This window comes from Vulpes lagopus, chromosome 2 (genome assembly GCF_018345385.1).
Source record: "Vulpes lagopus strain Blue_001 chromosome 2, ASM1834538v1, whole genome shotgun sequence".
NCBI lineage: Eukaryota > Metazoa > Chordata > Mammalia > Carnivora > Canidae > Vulpes > Vulpes lagopus.
In genome coordinates, this window is record NC_054825.1 from 129,879,566 (window position 1) to 129,892,353 (window position 12,788).

The 12,788-nt window shown below is 40.1% G+C and overlaps 1 pseudogene; it reads right to left on the reverse strand.

The window, feature by feature from the left end:
- LOC121478226 overlaps positions 1-12,788 on the reverse strand; it is a 34,096-nt pseudogene that overhangs the window by 2,666 nt on the left and 18,642 nt on the right.

A 12,788-nucleotide genomic window follows, 5' to 3' on the forward strand; every position in this document is an offset into this window, starting at 1 on the left:
ACTCCCTGAGCCAAAGGCAGATGCTCAATAGCTGAGCCACCCAGGCATTCCTAAGAGCCATTTTCAACCTGCTGCAATAGATGCCTTCATTATGGTCCTGATTCAAACAAAAAGCTATAAAACAAAAAGCATCTATGAAGTAATTAGGGAAATGTGAATAAATGAAATATATTTGATAATAGTAAAAAATTATATATCTTGTGATAATGGGATTATAAATATAATTATTACATATTATATAAAATACTGTTATTAAATACATACATATATAGTAGTATATATTAATATATACTGTATTTATTAATTATATCATTATATGTTAATATATGAGAATACGTATCTTATTATATGTCATAACATTATTAATATAATACGTAGTTTTATTTTGCCATAAAATGAAAGTGTTTAGCATCTTGTCTGCTCTCCCAACTCTTGACAAAACTGTTGAGGTCTCCAAGGCTGTGCTGAGCTCCACCAACTCATCCGCAGAAGTGTTATTCACCACCCCTCAGCCTGCCAGAAAATCCATTAGGTGGTCATATAAGGCCCGGGCCAGGGAATGGATGTTGAGTGTGTAATTCATGTCCTTCCATTCAGACTCTCCAGGGGACTGAAAGCTCACTTTCCTGCTGGACAAGATGTCATTCTTGTCCTCTTCTTGCCCAAGCTCATCTTCTGGATTGTGACAGTCCAGCAGAAGGGCCTTCTTGCCACCATTCTTGATAACTTCAGCCACAAACCTGGGAGTGGCCGTCAATTCAGGCTCCTGTTCTTCAACCATGTGTCCTTGGGAGGGCTCCTCCTTCCTATCAAATGTTGGTGAGATGGTCTTGTTAACGTTCCAAGTGACAGTGATCTTTTCTCCAACAGTTTTCTGCACTAATTTGGCTTCTGTCCCATTCACTTCCAGCTCCCAACCTCCAGACATCTTAGGGAAGGGACTTGTGCTTCTGTATCTTCCTTTTCTCCTTAAGCCCATCATTTAGGAATTCAACAAATTTGTCCCCTTAAGTGTGCAGCACATCACAGCTGCAAGCGCAGGCCCCAGCACCTGGGAGTCCCAGAGCTGCCAGGCCAGTGCCCTACTAGTGCCTTGGTGCCCTAGTCTTGAAATCTCAGAGCAAAAAAAAAAAACAAAAAAAACAAAAAAAAAAAAAAAAAAAGAAGAAGAAGAAAGAAATCTCAGAGCAACAACATAGAGTTGAAATTATATAGTATCTGGGATTTCCTTCAAAATAATCCTGGGTGGGGCACCTGGGTGGCTCAGTGGTTGAGCGTCTGGTCTGTCTTTGGCTCAAGTCATGATCCCTAGGTTCTGGGATCGAGTCCCACATCAGGCTCCCCGTAGGGAGCCTGATTCTCCCTCTGCGTGTGTCTCTGCCTCTCTCTCTGTGTCTCTCATGAGTAAATAAATTTTAAAAATCTTAAAAAAAACAACAACAATATAATCCTGGGGTAAGGGAGTAAGTGGGGGCATAGACAAAATGAAATTGTCCTGAGTTAATTTTTGAATGAGTACATGAAGTTTATTATATGATTCTTTACTTATGTCGTATTTTGCAAGAGCATCTAAAGTATTTTTTTTTAAGATTTTATTTATTTATTCATGAGAGACACAGAGAGAGAATGAGAGGCAGAGACACAGGCAGTGGGAGAAGCAGGCTCCATTCAGGGAGCCCAATGTGGGACTCGATCCCTGGTCTCCAGAATCAGGCCCTGGGCTGCAGGCGGTGCTAAACCATTGCGCTACCAGGACTGGCCGAGCATCTAAAATATTAACAAAAAGGCATTAAAACACATCACACTCATTTAAGTAAAAGCAAATTACTAATAAAACTGTATAATCATCACATTTAAAAAAAAATATCTGGGACCGGATTAATGTTAAGAACTGTCCGGGCTGCTCTTGATTTCCTTGCAGTATCTAAGGGATAAAGCATATTCTGGCTAATAATAGGGAAAGGGTAGGGGCTGGAGGGAGAAATGGTGTTGATTCAAGAAACTGTTTGACTCTTGCCTTAAAAGCTGATTAAAACAGAAATCAGAGTTTCAAAAAATTAAGACAGTCTGGAGGGGCGGTAGGTGGGGGGAAGGGATAATTGGGTGGAGGGCATGTGATGGAATGAGCAGTGGGTGTTATAAGCAATTGATGAATCACTAAATTCTACCCCTGAAACTAATAAAAAAAATTAAGGCCGTTTGACTTATGATAAAAAAACACTATCTGATAGTGAAAAGTAAACACCTGGAGGTTTCATCTAAAGGTTACAAAGTGAAAAATATAGCAAAGAACAATTGGTTTTTACAAACTTTCTTTTTTTTAATAATATTTTTTTATTGGTGTTCAATTTGCCAACATAAGAATAACACCCAGTGCTCATCCCGTTAAGTGCCCCCCTCAGTGCCCGTCACCCATTCACCCCACCCCCCGCCCTCCTCCCCTTCCACCACCCCCAGTTCGATTCCCAGAGTTAGGAGTCTCTCATGTTCTGTCTCCCTTTCTGATATTTCCTACCCATTTCTTCTCCCTTCCCTTCCATTCCCTTTCACTATTATTTATATTCCCCAAATGAATGAGAACATATAATGTTTGTCCTTCCCTGATTGACTTACTTCACTCAGCATAATACCCTCCAGTTCCATCCACGTCGAAGCAAATGGTGGGTATTTGTCGTTTCTAATGGCTGAGGAATATTCCATTGTATACATAAACCACAGCTTCTTTATCCATTCATCTTTCGATGGACACCGAGGCTCCTTCCACAGTTTGGCTATTGTGGCCATTGCTGCTAGAAACATCGGGGGGCAGGTGTCCCGGCGTTTCATTGCATCTGTATCTTTGGGGTAAATCCCCAACAGTGCAATTGCTGGGTCGTAGGGCAGGTCTATTTTTAACTCTTTGAGGAACCTCCACACAGTTTTCCAGAGTGGCTGCACCAGTTCACATTCCCACCAACAGTGCAAGAGGGTTCTCCTTTCTTCACATCCTCTCCAACATTTGTGGTTTCCTGCCTTGTTAATTTTCCCCATTCTCACTGGTGTGAGGTGGTATCTCATTGTGGTTTTGATTTGTATTTCCCTGATGGCAAGTGATGCAGAGCATTTTCTCATGTGCATGTTGGCCATGTCCATGTCTTTCTCTGTGAGATTTCTCTTCATGTCTTTTGCCCATTTCATGATTGGGTTGTTTGTTTCTTTGGTGTTGAGTTTAATAAGTTCTTTATAGATCTTGGAAACTAGCCCTTTATCTCATACGTCATTTGCAAATATCTTCTCCCGTTCTGTAGGTTGTCTTTGAGTTCTGTTGACTGTATCCTTTGCTGTGCAAAAGCTTCTTATCTTGATGAAGTCCCAATAGTTCATTTTTGCTTTTGTTTCTTTTGCCTTCGTGGATGTATCTTGTAAGAAGTTACTGTGGCCGAGTTCAAAAAGGGTGTTGCCTGTGTTCTCCTCTAGGATTTTGATGGAATCTTGTCTCACATTTAGATCTTTCATCCATTTTGAGTTTATCTTTGTGTATGGTGCAAGAGAGTGGTCTAGTTTCATTCTTCTGCATGTGGATGTTCAGTTTTCCCAGCAGACTGTCTTTCTTCCAGTGGATAGTCTTTCCTCCTTTATCGAATATTAGTTGACCATAAAGTTCAGGGTCCACTTCTGGGTTCTCTATTCTGTTCCATTGATCTATGTGTCTGTTTTTGTGCCAGTACCACACTGTCTTGATGACCACAGCTTTGCAGTACAACCTGAAATCTGGCATTGTGATGCCCCCAGCTATGATTTTCTTTTTTAAAATTCCCCTGGCTATTCGGGGTCTTTTCTGATTCCACAAAAATCTTAAAATAATTTATTCTAACTCTCTGAATAAAGTCCATGGCATTTTGATAGGGATTGCATTAAACGTGTAAATTGCCCTGGGTAACATTGACATTTTCACAATATTAATTCTGCCAATCCAGGAGCATGGAATATTTTTCCATCTCTTTGTGTCTTCCTCAATTTCTTTCAGAAGTGTTCTATAGTTTATAGGGTATAGATCCTTTACCTCTTTGGTTAGATTTATTCCTAGGTATCTTATTCTTTGGGTGCAATTGTAAATGGGATTGACTCCTTAATTTCTCTTTCTTCAGTCTCATTGTTAGTGTATAGAAATGCCACTGACTTCTGGGCATTGATTTTGTATCCTGCCACACTGCCGAATTGCTGTATGAGTTCTAGCAATCTTGGGGTGGAGGCTTTTGGGTTTTCTATGTAGAGTATCATGTCATTGGCGAAGAGGGAGAGTTTGACTTCTTCTTTGCCAATTTGAATGCCTTTAATGTCTTTTTGTTGTCTGATTGCTGAGGCTAGGACTTACAGTACTATGTTGAATAGCAGTGGTGAGAGTGGACATCCCTGTCTTGTTCCTGATCTTAGGGGAAAGGCTCCCTGTGCTTCCCCATTGAGAATGATGTTTGCTGTGGGCTTTTCATAGATGGCTTTTAAGATGTTGAAGAATGTTCCCTCTATCCCTACACTCTGAAGAGTTTTGATCAGGAATGGATGCTGTATTTTGTCAAATGCTTTCTCTGTATCTAATGAGAGGATCATATGGTTCTTGGTTTTTCTATCGCTGATATGATGAATCACATTGATTTTTTTACAAATGTTGAACCAGCCTTGCGTCCCAGGAATAAATCCTACTTGGTCATGGTGAATAATTTTCTTAATGTACTGTTGGATCTTATTGGCTAGTATCTTGTTGAGAATTTTTGCATCCACATTCATCAGGGATATTGGTCTATAATTCTCCTTTTTGGTGGGGTCTTTGTCTGGTTTGGAATTAAGGTGATGCTGGCCTCATAGAACGAATTTGGAAGTACTCCATCTCTTTCTATCTTTCCAAATAGCTTTAGTAGAATAGGAATGGTTTCTTCTTTAAACGTTTGATAGAATTCCCCTGGGAAGCCATCTGGCCCTGGACTCTTGTGTCTTGGGAGGTTTTTGATGACTGCTTCAATTTCCTCCCTGGTTATTGGCCTGTTCAGGTTTTCTATTTCTTCCTGTTCCAGTTTTGGTAGTTTGTGGCTTTCAAGGAATGCGTCCATTTCTTCTAGATTGCCTAATTTATTGACGTATAGCTGTTGATAATATGTTTTTAAAATCATTTGTATTTCCTTGGTGTTGGTAGTGATCTCTCCTTTCTCATTCATGATTTTATTAATTTGAGTCTTCTCTCTCTTCTTTTTAATAAGGCTGGCTAATGGTTTATCTATCTTATTAATTCTTTCAAAGAACCAACTCCTGGTTTTGTTGATCTGTCCCACAGTTCTTCTGGTCTCGATTTCATTGAGTTCTGCTTGAATCTTTATTAACTCTCTTCTTCTGCTGGGTGTAGGATCTATTTGCTGTTTTTTCTCTAGCTCCTTCAGGTGTAAGGTTAGCTTTTGTATTTGAGTTGTTTCCAGTTTTTGGATGGATGCTTGTATTGTGATGTATTTCCCCCTTAGGACTGCTTTTGCTGCATCCCAAAGATTTTGAACGGTTGTATCTTCATTCTCATTAGTTTCCATGAATCTTTTTAATTCTTCCTTAATTTCCTGGTTGACCCTTTCTTCTTTTAGCAGGATGTTTGAAATCCTCCATGTGTTTGAAGTCCTTCCAAACTTCTTGTTGTGATTTAGTTCTAATTTCAAGGCATTATGGTCGGAGAATATGCAGGGGAAGATCCCAATCTTTTGGTATCGGTTCAGACCCGATTTGTGACCCAGTATGTGGTCTATTCTGGAGAAATTTCCATGTGTACTTGAGAAGAATGTGTATTCAGTTGAGTTTGGATGTAAAGTTCTGTAGATATCTGTGAAATTCATCTGGTCCAGTGTATCATTTAAAACTCTTGTTTCTTTGGAGATGTTGTGTTTAGAAGACCTATCGAGTGTAGAAAGTGCTAGATTGAAGTCACCAAGTAGAAGTGTATTATTATCTAAGTATGCCTTAACTTTGGTTATTCATTGATTTATATATTTGGCAGCTCCCACATTCAGGGCATATATATTGAGGGTTGTTAAGTCCTCTTGTTGGATATATCCTTTAAGTAAGATATAGTGTCCCTCTTCATCTGTCACTACAGTCTTCGGGGTAAATTTTAGTTTATCTGATATGAGGATGGCTACCCCTGCTTTCTTTTGAGGACCATTTGAATGGCAAATGGTTCTCCAACCTTTTATTTTCAGGCTGTAGGTGTCCTTCTGTCTAAAATGAGTCTCTTATAGACAGCAAATAGATGGGTCCTGCTTTTTTATCCAGTCTGAAACCCTGCGCCTTTTGATGGGGTCATTAAGCCCGTTCACGTTCAGAGTTACTATTGAAAGATATGAGTTTAGTGTCATCATGATATCTCTTCAGTCCTTGTTTTTGTGGTTTGTTCCACTGGACTCCTTCTTAAAGCAGAATTTTAAGAGTCCCCCTTAAAATTTCTTGCAGAGCTGGTTTTGAGGTCACATATTCTTTCAGCTCCTGCCTGTCTTGGAAGCTCTTTATCTCTCCTTCCATTCTGAATGAGAGTCTTGCTGATAAAGTATTATTGGTTGCATGTTCTTCTCATTTAGGACCCTGAATATATCCTGCCAGCCCTTTCTGGCCTGCCAGGTCTCTGTGGAGAGGTCTGCTGTTACCCTAATACTCCTCCCCATAAAAGTCAGGGATTTCTTGTCTCTTGCTGCTTTAAGGATCTTGTCTTTATTTTGGAATTTCCAAGCTTAACTATTAAATGTCGAGGTGTTAATGGTTTTTATTGATTTTATGGGGGGGAATCTCTCTATTTCCTGGATCTGAATGCCTGTTTCCCTTCCCAGATTAGGAAAGTTTTCAGCTATGATTTGTTCAAATACATATTCTGGACCTCTGTCCCTTTTGGTGCCCTCAGGAACCCCAATTAAACGTAGGTTTTTCTTCCTCAGCTGTCATTTATTTCCCTTAATCTGTCCTCGTGGTCTTTTAATTGTCTCTTTTTTCCTCAGTTTCCCTCTTTTCCATCAACTTCTCTTCTATGTCACTCACTCGTTCTTCCACCTTGTTAACCTTCGTTGTTAGGACCTCTAGTTTGGATTGTATCTCATTCAATTGATGTTTAATTCCTGCCTGATTGGATCTAAATTCTGCAGTCATGATGTCTCTTGAGTCCTTTATGCTTTTTTCTAGAGCCACCAGTAGCTGTATAATAGTGCTTCTGAATTGGCTTTCTGACACTGAATTGTAATCCAGATTTTGTAACTCTGTGGGAGAGAGGACTGTTTCTGATTCTTTCTTTTGAGGTGAGGTTTTCCTTCTAGTCATTTTGCTCAGTGCAGAGTGGCCAAAAACAAGTTGTATTGGGAAAAGGAGAAAAAGAGAGAAGAGAAAGAAGGAAAGAAAAGATAAAAAAAGAAAAAAGGAAGGAAAAAGAAAAGAAAGAGAAGAAAAAGAGCAAGAGAGAGGAAGAAAGCAAAAAGAAAAGGGTGGGGGAAGCAAACAGACATCAAAAAGCAAAAACAAAACAAAACAAAAAAACAAACAAACAAAAAACCACGGGGAGTATCTTCTGATTCTGTACACTTTAAGTCCCTTGACTTCCCCTGGAACTGGTCCGTCTCGCTGGTCTTCTGGGGGAGGGGCCTGCTGTGCTGATTTTCAGGTGTTAGCATTTGGGGGAGCTGCTCTGCCCCTGCCTGGTGCAGGGCTCAGGGGGGTTGTTTACCCCGTGAGGCCCCAGGAGGAACAGCCCCAGTGACGGGGCCAGCTCTGGAGCCCTGGATTCAGCCCTGGCAGTAACTCCGGGGCTCTCGGTCTGCAGGGCCTGGAGGCTCCGGGGCGGAGCCGCTGATCTGCTCAGCTCTGGGCAGGAGCGTCCTTGCTGTCCTGGGCCCTCCCGGCCTCTGCCTGTCCCGGGGGAGGCCGGATCCTGGGCTGTGTCCTGGCGCCCTGTGCTCCGGGGCCTGCGCTGTTGGATTCGCGCTCCCGCCCCGCAGCCCCCTCCGCGGAGCCGCCGCCCGAGCCCCTCCGAGCTGCTCCGGGTCCCGCCGTGCGCGCTGCAGCCCTTAGGGAGCTCGGCGCATCTCCCCGGGGCGCAGGTGCCTATTAGTGTCCCAGGGAGCCCGAGGGCATCCCCGCCCTCCTGGGTCCTGCCCTAAGTCCCTGCGAGCCCCTTTCCGCCCGGGAAGATGGTGCAGCTCCTGCCTCTCCGGGACGGGGCTCTCCTGTCCTGGGGACACTCGCCCCGGCCTCAGCCCGGCTCCTCGCGGGGCCCCTCCCCCTTGGAGGCCTTTTGTGTCTTTATTTCTTTTTCCCCGTCTTCCTACCTTGATAGAAGCGGGAACTCTTCTCTCTGTAGCATTCCAGCTGTTCTCTCTTTAAATCTCAGGCCGAATTCGTAGATTTTCAGGATGATCTGAAGGTTATCTAGGTAATTTGTTGGGGACAGGTGATTTGGAGACCCTATTCTTCTGCCATCTGGCCCCTCCCTCTTTCGGTTTTTACAAACTTTCAAGCTGACTGGGAAATAAAAAGTGGAAAGAAAGAGAAATACAGAATGAGGGGAAATGCCAAATCAGAGGCTGGAGGCTGGAGGCTGGATGGCAGAGATGGGGCCCTTCATGGATGGTGAGATGTTGCTTGCTATCCTGTTATGACGTTTGCAAGGATACCCACGAGTCCATTCTTTTCCAATCTAGTCACGTGTGTAAGATGAGAAAGAATCCATAATCCGCCTTTGAACGTGAACTTCTGGAGAATGACAAACAATGAAGAGAAATAATGATAAAGATCAACGTCAAGCTGGAATGGAGCAAGCAGAGGGGAAAGAAGTCAGCATGGCTTAGTGTAAGGAAATGTGTAATTCCTCCCCACTCTGAATTTTTCGTTATTCCTGCCCCTTCTCAGCGTGGATCATCGGCTGCCCTGGTTAGCTGTGATCATCCCAGGACAGGATTGTCGTAGGAAAATGAACTGGGAAAAGACAACTGACTCCGAGCGTCTCAGGGCAAAGAAATAACTTGTGGGGTGACTGCATTCACATCACTCGACACACACACCCCCTAAGAGAAGACTCCCCGTGCTTCAGGAAGCGGGAAAGGCAGACAAAAGGGTGAGTGAGCTCAGCAAAAATCATGGAAATGCAGGTTGAGGAGGCATCAGAGACCACCCAACCTCCCTTCAAGGATCCACCCCAAAAAGCATATCTGGGGGCCCTTGAAATCTTGGGTGGCTGCACTGTGTGCCTTCTACATCAAGAGTTCTTGTGGGACTGTCCCTTCTATCCTCCAGGAATCTCTGAGAAGCCTCAGGAACTGGAGCAAGAGGAATGTCTAGAAAAGGCCCATTGAGGGTTTGGGGGCATGGGCGACTTGATTGAAATTTTGCACAAGAAGCTGTCAGATGTGTGATACAACTGATAAAGTACCCGATGTGTAGAATATCTGTGTAAGAAACTAGGGATGGGTTCATAGAAATTAAAAAAAAAAAGTTTAAAAATTTTTAAATTAACTCCAGAAAAAGCAAAATTTTGTTCAAGAAGAGAATGTACTTTCAGTATATTACATGGCTCAGTATGAATAATATTCATGTTACCATAATAATGGAAGCAATGGAAGCTCATTTATTTAAAAAAAAGTAACAACTCTGTTGGGTAAAAGGGTAGGATATTTATGTGGGAAGGTAGGGAGAGCTAAATCTTCAATGATCATAATATGAAAACAATGAATATTTAAAGGTGGTTGGAATCAAGAAATTAGCAGTATATTCGCTGGTTATTTTGAAATAAGGATCTAAATACCACAAGAAACATTAAGAATATGTGGATAGTGGTTGCCTCTGGAAAGCTGAAATTGGGGACAGAAAGCATGAGGCAAGGATTGCTGGATTCTTTTCTTTTGGAGGGATGACACTTATATTTGAGCCTTTAAGCCATAAACATGTATTACTTAGATTAAAAACATTAAATAAAAATGTATAAAGTATTTGTGCGTCATTATATTACTGACCTAGTCATTAGTAAATTCTTCTAGCTTTTAGAACCTATGATTCTCCACCAAAATATGTAAAAGCCTGCAATGTAGTGCTTGGGGCAGAGGAGGCACTTAGTCATTGTTAGTTCCCAGAAGCTTCCAGAGTGACAAACATTGTGCCCCTATTGGGAGTGGATTTGTCTGTTGAAATGGGCTTTCACTTTGGCCATGAAAATCTGCTTTAGCTCTCTGCTTTGCCTTTGTGGTGGTGTGTACGCGTGTGTTCATATGTTACACCGTTGTCAATCAAAAGAGACTTTTATTTTTTTTCAAGATTTATTTATTTATTCAAAAAAGACTTTTAAAAATAATTTTGTTATTGAAGCATAACATACACATGATAAAGTACGCAAAGCTTAATTGCCTAGCTTGATAAGTTTTTGCAAAGTGAACACACCTACACAATCAGTGCTCTGATAGAGAAGCAGAGCATTACTAGCAGCCCTACCAAATAACCCTCCCCTCCACTCTCTCCAACTAACCAACCAGTGTTCTCAATTCCAAACTAAATATAGTATGTATCCTTTAGTGTCTAGATTTTCCCTTCCCTCAACAGTTTTCTTATGTAATTCATCAATTGCCACTTATCACAATGTATCTATGTTGATGGGTGAATAATGCTACTGTGAATAATCTGAATTTCTCTTGGGCAATTACCTATGGGAGGAACCACCATGCCACAGGTGTTCTTAATGGTCAGCATTAATAGACATTATCAAGTTCTTCTCCAAAGTGATTTTTTCCAATTTACAGTCCCAAAGGTTGGATATGACTGTGGCCGTGCACCTCAAGCTTGCCAACAATTATACTGTCAGCTTAAAAATTACTAGGCTCCTTGGTGAGTCGTATCTTATTATGATTTTAATTTCCATTTCCCAATGGACTAACAAGTTGAGAAATTTTTGTAGATTTTTTATGATTTTCTTTCTATACTTTTGGCTTGTCATTCATTGTGCACCTTGAACCCACAATTTGATATCTTTATTCAGGTTCTAAAAATCATTTCAAATAATACTTTTATTCCATTTTCCTTTCCTTCCTGGGACTTTAATAACGCATGGATTAAAATTTTCTACTATGCCTCTTGTCTTACCCTCTTCCCTAGATTTCCTATTCTTTGTGCTTCATTATATATGTATCTGATCTAACTTATCATCAAGTGTCTAATATAACAATAAATTCATTTGACAAGTATTTAATATCAATTACTACATTTTTTAGTTCTAGAATTTTCATGTTTAAAATATTTTCCATTTTACAAAAAAAAATTTCATTTAATTTCTCAAACATAACTCAACATCATGTTTTTCAAGTCTGTAGTTGATAACTTTAGTTTCTAGTTACTTTTTTCTCTTTGTTTTCAGTCAACTGATTTCAAATAAACTCATATTCTTATATGTCAGGTTTTTAAAATATATAAATATATTTTTACTTTGGGATATATTTAGATGTACAGAAAAGTTGCCAGAATACAGAGTTCCCATATGTCCCTCATCCAGTTTTAGTTTCTCATGTTTTCATCTTAAATCACCATGGTACAAATTTCAAAACAAAGACACTAACAGTATTAACTGAATTCTAGACTTTTCCTGGCTATTCTTCATTGAGTGCCAGCCATTTTTCTTTTCTTTTTTTAAATATTTATTTATTTATTTATTTATTTATTTATTTATTTATTTATGAAAGAGGGAAAGAGAGAGAACACAGAGGGAGAGGGAAAGGGAGGAGTGATGTCCTGCTGAGCAGGGGGCCTGATGTAGGGCTCCATCCCAGGACCCTGGGATCATGACCCAAGCCAAAGGCAGATACTTCACTGAGTTACCCAGGTGCCCTGTGTGCCAGGCATTTTTAATGATACATTGTAAAGACAATTTGAAGCATTGATGCCATTATCTTTTTATAGTGAGAATTTACTTTTTCTTCTTTTGGCAGGTTGTTAAATTAGGGGAAGATCATCTTATTCCACACCAGAATAGAAATAATCTGAACGTAGATTTCAATCATCCTGAAGGCCAGTCCATGTTTGGTTTACCTTTATCCTTTGTTACTGTATCCATTTGGAATCCCAAACAAAGCCATGGAAAGTTTATCAGGATACTCCTCTTTCTTGGCCCATGAACTCCATTTTTTGTCCTTTATATATATATATGTAAGGTGACCAAAAGCTCTGTCTAGTTTCTCAGGCTTGCAGCCACTACTTTCACTTTCAGAATTAGTAATGAGTTTGAGGGGAAAAGTGGCCCCATATGTGGGCATCTTACCTTAGCCTCTTTCAGTTCTTGAGCCTAGAAATCTTCCCTGTCTTGTTTACTCTCTGATGACTTAAAGTGGAGTATATATATATATATATATATATATATATATACACACACACACACATATATTTATATTTATATATTCATCTATATCTATATATACTATTTTTTTCCTGAACCCAACTTTTCTATTTGTTCTTAGAAAGTTGGCCCCAAGTAACTATTTAGCCATTACTAGAAGTTAAGTTTTCTGAAGCTTTTTAAAAATTAAAATTTTTAATTTTAAAAGTTGGCCCCAAGTAACTATTTAGCCATTACTAGAAGTTAAGTTTTCTGAAGCTTTTTAAAAATTAAAATTTTTAATTTTAAAATTTATCTGTTGATGTTCACTTGGGTTGCTTCTATTTTTTGACTTCTGTCAATAATGCTATTATGCATGTGAGTATATAAATATCTGCTTTCAATTCTTTTGGTTACATATGCAAAACTGGAATTCCTACTTTTTGAGGAACCACTA